Raw genomic sequence first — 13501 nt, 5'->3', positions numbered from 1 at the left:
CGGGAAGCGGAGCAGCCTGGCCCCAGCCCACTCTACTCTGCCAGCTCCCAGCCGCAGCACTCGGTTTCCCACTGCCGGTGAGTGCGGGGGGCAATCCTTTTGGAGGAGAGCGGGCTGGGACCATGTTACTCCACTTCCTGCCACTGCCAGTGAGTGTGGGGTCGCTGGGGAAAGAGGCTTGCGGAGAAGAGGTGGAATGGGGGCGGGCCGGGGACGGAGCAGGGGGGAAGGAGAAGAGGCAGGGTGGAGGGAATTGTCTGGGCCCCCCCCAGGGACGGCCCTGCCCTTTGTAGTGGGCGCAGCCCGCGGCGGGGCTGACTGAGGTATAGGGCGGGTCACTGGGGCTGGGGCTGCTGCATGTGCAGCATGCAGCCACCTAGTGACACCATGAAATTTGGGGCAATTTGGTGCCCCAAATTTCATGGTGCCCTATGCAGGCGCGTCTGCCGAGGGACGGCCCTGGCTTCCAGCTCCCATAACCGTTGTCGGCTTGCCCCGGCCCCTCTTGTTTTGCAGGTGTGTTGGGACACCCTCAGGAGTGCGGTGAAATTCCTAAGGTGGAGCCAGCTCAGTGCCCTTGTCAAGAAAAAGGAGCTTTGGCGAGGCTGTGACTGCCTGGTGAGGGAGCCTTCCATTGCCCGGCTCCGTGCCCACACCGAGCCCCAGCCCCGGGACCACACCTGGCCCTGGCTGTAGTCCCTCTGCGTGATCCCCCCGGCACAGGAAGGAGGGCTGAAAGCAGGACACTCCACAGATCTGGAACCTGGCCTGCAGGATGGAAAGGCCTTTAATAACCTTGTGCTCTCTTGTTCTGGCTCCTAGGTGGCGTGCTACAAAGGGAGGGCAGAAACCTTCCTCTGCCAGACCATGGCCTTTGTGGAAAACCTGCAGGCTCCCATTAGAGAAGCGGCCATCAGGTTTCTAGGTAACCACAGAGCAGGGGGGTCTCTTAAGCAGAGGGGCTGGATCCAGTCCCAGGCTCTCCTCAGTCCCTGCCGGCAGCGAGAAGTAACCCCTGGGCTCCTGATTGCCGAATGAAGGCTCAGGGGTGTCAGAAACCCGCAGGAGCAAGCTCACCCCAAACTGCCCTGATCGGCTGATGGGCCCCTCGAACCCCACTGCTCCCCATGCAGTCCCCATCCCCCCTCCCCCACCCCACCATGGGCTCTTGGTAGTGGAACCTCAAGGCGCTGTGCTCTCCTTTGGCAGCCAGCCCCACAGCCATCCCTGGGGCCTCGCCCTCTCCCCTGGGGACTCAGGAGTGCGTCCTGGACAGCGAGGGGCAGGGGAAAGCCCCACTGCTTGGAGGGTGACAGACGCTTTGACACCCTCGCTGGGGACGCAGGGATGTGACGAGCTGTTTGTGTGTGTAGGGCTCACTGCCCGGCAGCTGGACCAGCAGAGCCAGGAGAAGTTGGAGGCCATCTGCAACGGTGAGTGGTGTCTGCTTTGAGCACTGAGCGCTAGAGGGACGAATGGCCCAGGGCCGCGGGCTGGGTTCAATCTCCGACGCCAGCAATGTGATCTTGGGCGAGAGCCACAAAGGGTTGCAAACTGTAGATCCCCAAACCCCTGATCAGCTTCCCCCTCACCCTGTGGTGTCTGCTGGTTGGCATGTGCCCAGGCACTTACCCTGACCTCAGAGCTGTGGCCTGGCAAATCCCCAAACTGGGCCTGAGCTGGCTGGCCTTCGCAGACGATTGCCCCCTCCCCGCCCCCGCAACACAGCAAAGGTGGGGTCCTGCCTCCCCCCCTTGCACTCACTAGCCCAGGGTTTGTTGCAGTCACCTCCAGGTGGGGTGCCTGGTGTCAAGCCACTGCTCCAATGGAGACTGAGGTGACGTCCGGTCATCTACCTCCCTGCTGCGTGCCCGGAATCCTGGGCCAGCGCAGGGCAGAGCAGCGTCTCCTCCACATATGTTGGGGAAAAAGGGGACGGGGGGGGGGGTGTGACATAGCTCAGGCTCCTCACTCCCAGAGCAGGTTCACAGCTGGGCTCCAACCAGAGCTAGAGAATGGCTGAGCTCCCTCCTCGGCATTTCCTGGAGGGCAGCAAGGCACCGGAAGTTAGGCGTAGCCTAACAATGCCCAAGCCCCCTTTGTGAATCTCCCTCTCTCTGGGTTTAAGTGCCCATCTGTGCACTGGGGGGAAGGGGGAGCGTAAATACAGGCAGGGATGAGGCCACCAGTTCCTGCAGGGACGGGGCAGTCCTAAAAATAGTGAGTGAATGGGACTTCTTGCCTGTGTCTGGGGGCTCCCCCAGCTATGAAGGGCAGTGGGGATGTTTAGTGAGGGTTGGTGGTTGTTCCTGCTAGTCCCCTGCCTCCCGCCTCCCAGCCTGCTGCCTCCTTGTCACGGGCTGAGAGGTACAGTGCTGGCTTGGTCTGCCAGGGCTTTCCAGAGCACCATGGCTCTAACCTCCATTTCCTTCCTTTCAATCTTAGTCCTCAAAGGCTTCCAGCAGGACAGCAAGTCCTCTGTCAGGTGCCTGGCTTTGCAGACCATGCTGATCCTCAATGCCTGCAAGAAACACCGTCCAGCCCGCGCCAGCCTACGGACACTCTTGCACAGGATGAGACTGATGCATACAAGGGAGAACCCAGTCATTGAAGCTGCCCAGCTGCCCCAGTAAAAGCCAGCCTCCCTACTCTCGGGGTTTGGTGCACCAGAGCCCGCCTGGAGCAGGGTGGAACACATCATGCCGCACCATGGCTTCCTCCCCATTGGCCGCCTGCCCTGCCCAGCCACGTGAGTAGTTAACCACTCAATAGCTTTTATCACCATGTACTTTTTGACAGGTTTCCATGCCCCGTGTAGAGTTTACGTCCCGCCCTCCGTCCCCGTTTCCGGTCGTGTACATTTTTGGCACCATCAGCCCTTTTGAACATTTCTTTTGTATTATTTTTCTGTGTTTGGCCGGGGGAAGGTTGCATGCTTGTGCTACAGTCAGGCAGGCAGAGCAACAGAAGGTCCGTTTGCCTGGCCCTTGATCAGGGCGGGGCAGCAACCAAGTAGGCTGCCACTCCTGAAGGGACGGTGGCAGGGATAGGGGAACCCAGGCCCTCCCGCTCCACTGCGTCCCCGCCCAGGACCCTAACAGCGTGCTGTGTTTTGACATATTTAGAGAAAAAGTATGAACGAGTAGAAAGAGAGTCTGTAGGGGGTTCGCGGCTCCCTCCCCATCCGTCTGGGTGGGAGACCACGCCCCTCGCTACGATACTTCCGGGGTACCTTGGTTCAGGGGAAATAGCTCAGTGTTCATGGTTCTGGCCTGCAGTCAGGCCGACCAACGGTAGAGAGTCTGTTTGCCCGGGGCCCTCATTCAGGACAGGGCTGCTGTCGAGTAGGGGCTCTGGCCTACAGTCAGGCAGGCAGAGCAGCAGAAGGTCCATTTGCCTGGCCCTTGATCAGGGCGGGGCAGCAATCAAGTAGGGGGGCTCTGGCCTACAGTCCGGCAGAGCCGTCGCAGTCTGGGGGAGGTTAGCTCTCTGGTGGGAGAGTCAGCACAACCGTCTGGCGTCCTGATTCAGGCAGGTGCCAGACCAATCAGGCCTCCTGACAACAAAGTGGGGAGGCTGCTACTCCTGACGGTGGGGTGGCGGTGGTTGGGGAACCCAGGCCCTCTCCCTCCACTGCGTCCCAGCCCATGGCCCTAACAGCCGTGGAGTGGTCCGCCACTGCGTCAGTGGGAAAAATCCGACAGCAACACACTGGCCGGCTTGTAGTCAATAACACAGCTGAACCCAATTCGGCTGCCCTGGGCTCCTTGCTACACGCCCATTCCGTGTGTACATGGATTCACGGGTGGCAGGTTTATAGAAATGTTGGTGGTGCCCAGAACCCGCCCCTACTTCGCCCCCCACCTGCCCAAGGCTCCAGGAGGGAGTTTGGGTGAGGAAGGACGTCTGGGGTGCAGGCCCTAGGTTTAGGCAGAGTATTGGGGTGCAGGCTGCAGGCTCTGGGAGGGAGTTTGGGGATGGGAGGGGGTGCAGAGGGAGGGGGTGCAGGGCTGAGGGGTATGGGAGGGACTCAGGGCAAGAGTAGGGGTGTAGGGGGTGAGGGTTCTGTTTGGGGCTGGGAAGTTTGGGGGGTTAGAGAGGCTCAGGGCTGGGGCAGAGGGTTGGAATGTAGGGAGATGAGGGCTCTGTCTAGGGCTGGAGATGAGGGGTTTGTGGTGTTGGAGGGGACTCAGGGCTGGGGCTGAGGGTTGGGATATGGGGGGGATGAGGGCTCTGTCTAGGGCTGGAGAGGAGTGGTTTGTAGTGTTGGAGGGGGCTCAGGGCTGGGGCAGAGGGTTGGGATATGGGGGGATGAGGGCTCTGTCTAGGGCTGGAGATGAGGGGTTTGTGGTGTTGGAGGGGACTCAGGGCTGGGGCAGAGGGTTGGGGTGTGGGGGGATGGGGGCTCTGTCAAGGGCTGGAGATGAGGGGTTTGTAGTGTTGGAGGGGGCTCAGGGCTGGGGCAGAGGGTTGGGGTGTGGGGGGATGGGGGCTCTGTCAAGGGCTGGAGATGAGGGGTTTGTGGTGTTGGAGGGGGCTCAGGGCTGGCGCAGAGGGTTGGGGTATGGGGGGATGAGGGCTCTGGCTAGGACTGGGGATAAAGTGTTTGGGGTGTTGGAGGGGCTCAGGGCGAGGGTTGAGGATGCGGTGGGGAGGTGAAAGCTCTGGCTGGGGGTGTGGGCTCTGGGGTGAGGCAGGGCTGGGGATGAGTTTGGGGTTCAGGAAGGCTGCTCCGGGATAGGGGCCAGAGAGGAGGACTCCCCCCAGCCCTTTCCCTGCCAGCAACAGCGAGCTCTGGGGGAGGACAGTGAGTGGCAGCCCCACCAGCTTCTCAGTGTCCCTGGCATCTGGCAGCCCCGCTGGATCTCTGTCAGGATAGCACTCTCCGTTACGTCTATGCTTCCACAGTGGGGAAGAGACATGCTGCTCATCTGGCAGCTCTCTCCCTTCTGAGCTGGAGGCCCAGCCTTTTATAGTGACGCTTCCTGCCCCGCCCCTCTGCTGCCATGGGTGTCCTGGTTCTGCCCACCAGGGGGTGCTCGTAGCTCCCTCCCAGGCTGCCAGGGCAGGAGGCCACGCCCCCTCATGACAGAGGCCTTAAAGGAGTTTTAAAGGAAAGGAGTTTTAAAAAAAGAAAGATTGCTTAGCCTTAGAAGAAAAAAGGAAAGAAAGGTGATTTTAAATAGAAGGAAGAGGGAAAACTATAGAAAGCAACAAGAGAGAGGAGTGAGTGTTATAGATAAGTAAGAACGTGGTAAAAGGTTATTGTTGTTGGGACTAAAAAATAATAAGAGTAAAAAAATTGCAATCAATTTTAAAAAGCAACGGCTCATTAAAGAAAAGAAGAAACTCTAAAGGAAGGTTGAGAAGGTTGGGTGAAAGAAATCACACGGCCGAAAAATGAGCTAGAGATCCGGTGTCAGTGACACAGGGCTGTGTAAAGTACAGAAAACGGAAAGAGAGAGAAAGATCCTTTTTTGTTACTAAGCAGAACACAGAACTGTGGAAAAGAGTGAAAGATCCTTTTTTTGGTTAGTGAGAGAAGGAGAGTATAGAAAACAGGAAGAGATCCTTTTTGGTTAGTGAGACAAGGAAAATATAAAGAAAAGGAGTCCTTGTGGCACCTTAAAGACTAACAAATTTATCTGAGCATAAGCTTTCATGAGCATCCGATGAAGTGAGCTGTAGCCTACGAGAGCTTATGCTCAAACAAATGCGTTGGTCTCTAAGGTGCCACAAGTCCTCCTTTTCTTTCTGCGAATACAGACTAACACGGCTGCTACTCTGAAACCTGTCATTATGCAAGGAAAGTATAGCAAGCTGCAGGAGGGGCGGAGGGGGAGGGGGAAGAGAACTTACCCTTCATAGAATCATAGAATATCAGGGTTGGAAGGGACATCAGGAGGTCATCTAGTCCAACCCCCTGCTCAAAGCAGGACCGATCCCCAATTAAATCATCCCAGCCAGGGCTTTGTCAAGCCTGACCGTAAAAACTTCTAAGGAAGGAGATTCCACCACCTCCCTAGGTAACACATTCCAGTGTTTCACCACCCTCCTAGTGAAAAAGTTTGACCTAATATCCAACCTAAATCTGCCCCACTGCAACTTGAGATCATTACTCCTTGTTCTGTCATCTGCTACCACTGAGAACAGTCTAGAGCCATCCTCTTTGGAACCCCCTTTCAGGTAGTTGAAAGCAGCTATCAAATCCCCCCTCATTCTTCTCTTCCGTAGACTAAACATCCCAAGTTCCCTCAGCCTCTCCTCAAAAGTCATGTGTTCCAGTCCCCTCATCATTTTTGTTGCCCTCTGCTGGACTCTTTCCAATGTTTCCACATCCTTCTTGTAGTGTGGGGCCCAAAACTGAACACAGTACTCCAGATGAGGCCTCACCAGTGTCGAATAGAGGGGAACGATCACGTCCCTCCATCTGCTGGCAATGCCCCTACTTATACATCCCAAAATGCCATTGGCCTTCTTGGCAACAAGGGCACACTGTTGACTCATATCCAGCTTCTCGTCCACTGTAACCCCTAGGTCCTTTTCTGCAGAACTGCTGCAGAGCCATTCGGTCCCTAGTCTGTAGCGGTGCATTGGATTCTTCCATCTTAAGTGCAGGACTCTGCACTTGTCCTTGCTGAACCTCATCAGATTTCTTTTGGCCCAATCCTCCAATTTGTCTAGGGCCCTCTGTATCCTATCCCTACCCTCCAGTGTATCTACCTCTCCTCCCAGTTCAGTGTCATCTGCAAACTTGCTGAGGGTGCAATCCACACCATCCTCCAGATCATTTATGAAGATATTGAACAAAACCGGCCCCAGGACCGACCCTTGGAGCACTCCACTTGATACCGGCTGCCAACTAGACATAGAGCCATTGAGCACTACCCGTTGTGCCCGACAATCTAGCCAGCTTTCTATCCACCTTATAGTCCATTCATCCAGCCCATACTTCTTTAACTTGCTGGCAAGAATACTGTGGAAGACAGTGTCAAAAGCTTTGCTAAAGTCAAGGAACAACACGTCCACCGCTTTATTCACATCCACAGAGCCAGTTATTGCGTCATAGAAGGCAATTAGATTAGTCAGGCATGACTTGCCCTTGGTGAATCCATGCTGACTGTTCCTGATTACTTTCCTCTCTTCTTTGTGCTTCAGAATTGATTCCTTGAGGACCTGCTCGATTTTTCCAGGGACTGAGGTGAGGCTGACTGGCCTGTAGTTCCCAGGATCCTCCTTCTTCCCTTTTTTAAAGATGGGCACTACATTAGCCTTTTTCCAGTCGTCGGGGACTTCCCCCGATCGCCATGAGTTTTCAAATATAATGGCCAATGGCTCTGCAATCACGTCCGCCAACTCCTTTAGCACTCTCGGATGCAACGCATCCGGCCCCATGGGCTTGTGCTCGTCCAGCTTTGCTAAATAGTCCCGAACCACTTCTTTCTCCACAGAGGGCTGGTCACCTCCTCCCCATGCTGTGCTGCCCAGTGCAGTAGTCTAGGAGCTGACCTTGTTCGTGAAGACAGAGGCAAAAAAAGCATTGAGTATATTAGCTTTTTCCACATCCTCTGTCACTAGGTTGCCTCCCTCATTCAGTAAGGGGCCCACACTTTCCTTGACTTTCTTCTTGTTGCTAACATACCTGAAGAAACCCTTCTTGTTACTCTTGACATCTCTTGCTAGCTGCAACTCCAGGTGTGATTTGGCCTTCCTGATTTCACTCCTGCATGCCCGAGCAATATTTTTGTACTCCTCCCTGGTCATTTGTCCAATCTTCCACTTCTTGTAAGCTTCTTTTTTGTATTTAAGATTAGCAAGGATTTCACTGTTAAGCCAAGCTGGTCGCCTGCCATATTTACTATTCTTTCTACACATCGGGACGGTTTGTCCCTGTAGCCTCAATAAGGATTCTTTAAAATACAGCCAGCTCTCCTGGACTCCTTTCCCCCTCATGTTATTCTTCCAGAGGATCTTGCCCATCAGTTCCCTGAGGGAGTCAAAGTCTGCTTTTCTCAAGTCCAGGGTCCATATTCTGCTGCTTTCCTTTCGTCCTTGTGTCAGGATCCTGAACTCGACCATCTCATGGTCACTGCCTCCCAGGTTCCCATCCACTTTTGCTTCCCCTACTAATTCTTCCCTTGCGGCTGCCCCCGGGAAAAGAGGGAGCTCCCAAGGCTCACAGCCCCCAGCATGGTTATCTCTGCCTCTCGGGCGGACCAATCAGAAACTGTTCTACAGCTGCATCATAGAATGCATTTTCCTGAACCAATCCTATCAACCCAAGATTTTTAAACAAGAGCCCTCTCCCTCCCCTCCCCGCCCCGCCCCTCCCCTCACCACCCACCCCCTTTAACTGCCTTATTCTTATCTAAAAAAACAGGCCCCAAGCACCTTTCCCACTAGATAGATAGATAGATAGATAGATAGATAGATAGATAGATAGATAGATAGATAGATAGATAGATAGATAACCCCATTGGCTTTAAGCCCTTTTAAATTTTATGGAACTTTTCTCACTGGGGCTGACAGACAAACAACAAAAATAATTTTCGGGGTTTTTAGAGAGTGTTCCCTGTTTTAAAATGTCACAGTTCAATTAGGGCTTGTCTACACTGCCACTTACAGCGCTGAAACTTGCCCCGCTCAGGGGTGTGGAAAAACACCCTCCTCAGCTGGAGCCGCGAGGACACTGCCACCTTAAAGCGTTGTCGCGGCAGCGATTTCACGTGGGCAGTGTAGACACCTTCTTAAGAGCTTAAACCAGTTCGTGTTACAAAGGGGCCTCTTTATTTCACTACAGAACAGGGGAGTTCATTTCAAGGGTTACAAATGTGTTAAATAGATTGTGAATGGTAATATTGCTTTCTCTTTACCATTAACGTTCCTGTAAACAGGTGTTGATCTTACTAGTGTTCAGTAAAACTTGGCAGCCCCTTAGATTTACATTTAGTTTTAATCCTCTGCCTTTGCTGCAAAAAAAATTTAAAAGCAGAAGGGCCTGCTTCAAATAGATCAAATTTGGCCTTCGGTTTACACTTAAAAAATCACTAGAAAAGAAAAATGTGGCGGGGGGAAGGGGGGCAACAAATACCTTATCTCTGGTTTAAAAAAAAAAGCTAACTGGTTCACATAAGCTGCTTTTTCTTGTGTTTTGTAGAAATCCATACTTTCAAAACATGAGGTTTTTAACTGTACCCTGATTTTTAAAGCTTTCTTTACAATTTCAAGGTAACCAAAAAAACCCAACTTTCTCTTTTTGCATTCTTTGATATATTAAGTCCATTTAAACAGTTAAAAAAGAGCTTGTACCTGGTCTCAGCACACGGACTGCAAACATTTAGAAACAAAGACAGTCTGATCATGCAACAAAAAATCATATTAAAATCCCTAAGTCAATAAAAACTTAATTTAACTTTAAGAAATTACTTTTGTAAACTGCCTGTGGTTTTAACCCCTAGATGCTTCTTTATTTTATACTCTTAATAAGTTCAAAGGGTGTCTTTTGAAAAGGAATCTGCTGTGGGTTCTTGTTTGTTTTAAATTCATACATGTTCTGGCCATCTTTACAGTGAAACAACTTTGGTTACAGGACATGCGAGCTAAACAGGGGAAGGCAGCTATTTTTAAATCCTACTTCATGCAGATTTTCTATGACAGGCCTAAAGCAAACTTGTTTGTCCTGGTTTACATTTCAAAATAACATGAGAAAAGAAGAAGAACGTATGTGTGTGTATGTTGGGAACAGAACAAGCCCCTTATCTCTGTCAGAACTTTTTCACATAAGCTGCTTTTTCTTCTTTTTTGTCTAAATCCAAACCTTAAAAACATGAGGGTTTTAACTGTACCCTGATTTTTAAAGCTTTCTTTACAATTTAAAGGTAAAGCTGTTTTGGTTTGGGTCTCTTTTTGTATTCTTTTATATAGTAAGTTTATTTAAAGAGCTAAGAAAAAGATTTTGTAAATGGTGATATGGCCATTCCCATTTCTGTAACCAGGAGGCTTTGAAATCTACATGCCTGTTTCCTTTAATTAACTTTACGGCCCTGGCTTTTGCTTAATGGTAACTAGACATCTTTGGAAAACAAACTGGCTAATTCAAAAATGCCCCTGTCAAACTTATTACTAAAATGCTTTTTGTCTTCTTAGAAACACAAAGTACAAATGAAAAAGCCTTTTTGCTTTTATAAAGCATTACTTTTAATACCGCTTCTAGACCCAAAACAAACACAGAAGCATGTATTTATGTCTCAGCCCGTGGGCTGCAAACATTTGAGAACAAAAGCAGTCTGATAATGCAACAAAAATCTAAAATGTTTAATAAGCTTAATATAACTTTCATCATGTGTTAAAACTGTTACTGCATTTTTAAAAGGTGCATTTTTATTCCACTCCAAAACATAGCCTTGTTTTTTTCTGGTGAACAGGAGGTTTAACGTCATGGCACTGTTTCCTTAGGTCCTGTCTACGCTGGCAAGTTGCAGCGCGGTAAAGCAGCTTTCTGCGCTGTAACTGGTGAGGTGTACGCACGGCCACGCCACTCAGGGCGCAGAAACAGGGCAGTTGCAGCGCTTTAAAAAAAGCCCTGCACAGTTTAAAAAACTCTCTGCGCCGGGGCTACAGGCTGCGGTGGCAGTGTAGACACCGAGGTCGATTACGGCGCTGCGATTGGCCTCCGGGAGGTGTCCCACAATGCCTGCTCTCACCTCTCTGGTCATCGGTTTGAACTCTACTGCCCGGCCCTCAGGTGACCATCCATCATCCCCACTCCATAAACTCCTTTGCCATTTTGACAGTCCCCTTCCTGTTTGCTCAGTGATGAGTGCAGCGCATCTTTCCAGGTGGCCAGGCCTGCTCCACGCACCAGGAGATCCCCCTGCTTGGAGCTATGCTGAGCTGCTGGACCTCATCAGCATTTGGGGAGAGGAGGCTGTACAGTCCCAGCTGCACTCCGGACGTAGCAATTATGATACCTACTGTGACGTTATTGACTTGAACTGGGACCATATAGATCATTGTTGCAACCAAGGTCCTGTAGTGGCACCAAATCTTGTATAAAGGGGGGTCCAATAAGGTGTCTAAGGCAAGGTTGTGGTTTGCTGGTTATGATTATGCTCTCTATATGTTTGTGTCATTTTTGTATGTTAAGTTATAAGTATTGACTCGATACTGTCTGTGGTTCAAACTTGTACTATGCGTCTGGGTGACACCCCAGACAAGTTGAAAAGGAGGACTTGTGGCCCCAAATTTATTTGAGCATAAGCTTTCGTGAGCTACAGCTCACTTCATCGGATGCAATGCCTAGCCTGCTTGATGGCCGATTAAGGACCATCAGCTACACAATTGACCCATTGAGAGAAGGCAGACAAGCCTTGGGACTCAGCACAGTGTGCAGGGACCTGCCTACGGACAGAACTCGGAGGTTTTTCCAGGCCACGTGATGGACAGCTTGTTTTGGGACAAAGAAAGAAAGACCACATGGCAAGAGAATATAAAAAGCTGCTGCAGCTCCTCCATCTTGTCTTCAGTCCTGCTTCCTCCCTCTGGAGGGACTTTGCTACACTGAAGCTTTGAACCAAGAACTGAAAGACGCATCCCAGCTGTGGATGTTCTCCAGAGACTTGATTTGAACCTGCAGTTTATTCTGTCGCTGCCACAAGCCTGAACCAAGAACTTGGCCATGACTGTATGTCATTGATTCCATTTCACAAATTCTAGCTCTCATCTATAGCTTTTTCCTTTTATGAACAAAACCTTTAGATTTTAGATTCTAAAGGATTGGCAACAGCGTGATTTGGGACAAGATCTAATTTGTATATTGACCTGGGTCTGGGGCTTCGTCCTTTGGGATCAAGAGAGCCTTTTTTCTTTACCTGTGGTATTGGTTTTCATAACCATTTGTCCCCATAACAATTGGTGATCCTGGGAAACTGGAGTGTCTAAGGGAATTGCTTGTGTGACTTGTGGTGAGCCAGTGGGGTGAGACCAAAGTCTGCTCTGTTTGGCTGGTTTGGTTTGCCTTAAAGGTGAAAAACCCCCAGCCTTCGGCTGTAACTGCCCTGCTTGAAGCAGTTTGTCCTGAACTGGCACTCTCAGTTGGGTCCCGCCAGAACCAGCATCATTACACCTACGGACAGATTTCACGATGCATGACAGAAAGGGGCGATGACCGGGACACACGGCAGTTTAGGATGAAAGCGAAGGAGCTGCGGAACGCCGAGCACAGGGCGCGGGAGGCAAACCGCCACTCCGGTGCTACGCCTATGAGCTGCCGGTTCTCCAAAGAGCTGGACATGATACTCCGCGGCGACCCCACCTCCATTGCTAACACCACTGTGGATACTTCGGTGGCTCACATGTCAGTTGAGAGTGGACCGAGCCAGGAGGAGGAAATCTTGGACGAGGATGTGGAGGGGGACCCAGAGGCAGAAGATGACTCGGAAGTCAGAGATGCCTGCTGCCAGGAGTTCTTTTCTAACCCGGATGTTGGCGAAGCACAAAGAGGAGAGGAGGCCCCTGGTAAGTGGATTTGATTTTGGGACTCGCTGAAGTGGGTTGTTGGGGGCAGGAGGGTTGCAGAAAGCAGGCTTGTCTCCCACCGCATGCCACCCTGCCGGAAGCAGAGGGGTGGGACAGGAAGCGGAACTATAAAAGGCCGCCCCTCCAGCTGAGTTGGGAGAGAACTGCTGGAGGAGCAGGACGTCTCTTCCCTGCTCCCCTAATGGAGAGCGCTATCCTGACAGAGAGCCAGAGGGGCTGCCGGCGCTGCCAGACGCCGGGGACTCCAAGGAGCTGGTGGGGCTGCCACTAGCTGTCTACCCCAGCGAAGCGAACAACAACCCTGGAACCCATGTACACACGGAATGGGTGTGTAGGAAGGAGCCCAGGGCAGCCGAATCGGGTTCAGCTGTGTTATTGACTACAAGCCGGCCAGCGTGTTGTGATCGGATTTTCCCCGCTGACCCAGTGGCGGACCACTCCGCTGCTGTTTAGGGCCCTGGGTGGGGACGCAATGGAGCGGGAAGGCCTGGGTTCCCCTACCACCGCCACGCCACCGTCAGGAGTGGCAGGTTCCCCACCTGGTTGTCAGGAGGCCTGATTGGTCTGGCACCCGCCTGAATCAGGACGCCAGACGGTTGTGCTGACTCTCCCACCAGAGAGCTAAGCTCCCCTAGACGGCAACGGCTCTGCCGGACTGTAGGCCAGAGCCCCGCGACTTGATTACTGCCCCGCCCTGATCAAGGGCCAGGCAAATGGACCTTCTGCTGCTCTGCCTGCCTGACTGTAGGCCAGAGCCCCTGCTTGACTGCAGCCCTGCCCTGAATGAGGGCCCCAGGCAAACAGACTCTCTACCATTGCTCGGCCTGACTGCAGGCCTGAACCATTAACACTGGGCTAATTTTCCCCTGAACCAAGGTACCCCGGAAGTATCGTAGCGAGGGGCGTGGTCTCCCACCCTGATGGACGGGGAGGGAGCCGCAAACCCCTTACAGCCTTTCTTTCT

General features: G+C 52.2%; 1 long non-coding RNA gene across 2 annotated transcripts; it reads left to right on the top strand.

Moving 5' to 3' along the window:
- Window positions 1-15: 15 nt before the first annotated feature.
- On the top strand, window positions 16-1040 carry LOC311511874. 2 transcript variants are annotated; one of them, XR_014709363.1, is made up of 3 exons: window positions 16-77; window positions 517-618; window positions 823-1040. It is a non-coding gene; the product is annotated as an uncharacterized lncRNA (long non-coding RNA). The 2 variants fall into 2 exon arrangements; XR_014709364.1 differs by having other exon boundaries at window positions 46-149.
- The last annotated feature ends 12461 nt before the right edge of the window (window positions 1041-13501 follow it).

Source organism: Lepidochelys olivacea (assembly GCF_965140295.1).
Source record: "Lepidochelys olivacea isolate rLepOli2 genome assembly, chromosome: 23".
Classification (NCBI taxonomy): Eukaryota; Metazoa; Chordata; order Testudines; family Cheloniidae; genus Lepidochelys; species Lepidochelys olivacea.
Note: the sequence above shows the minus strand (reverse complement) of the source record. Positions and strands in the feature narration are given on the sequence as shown.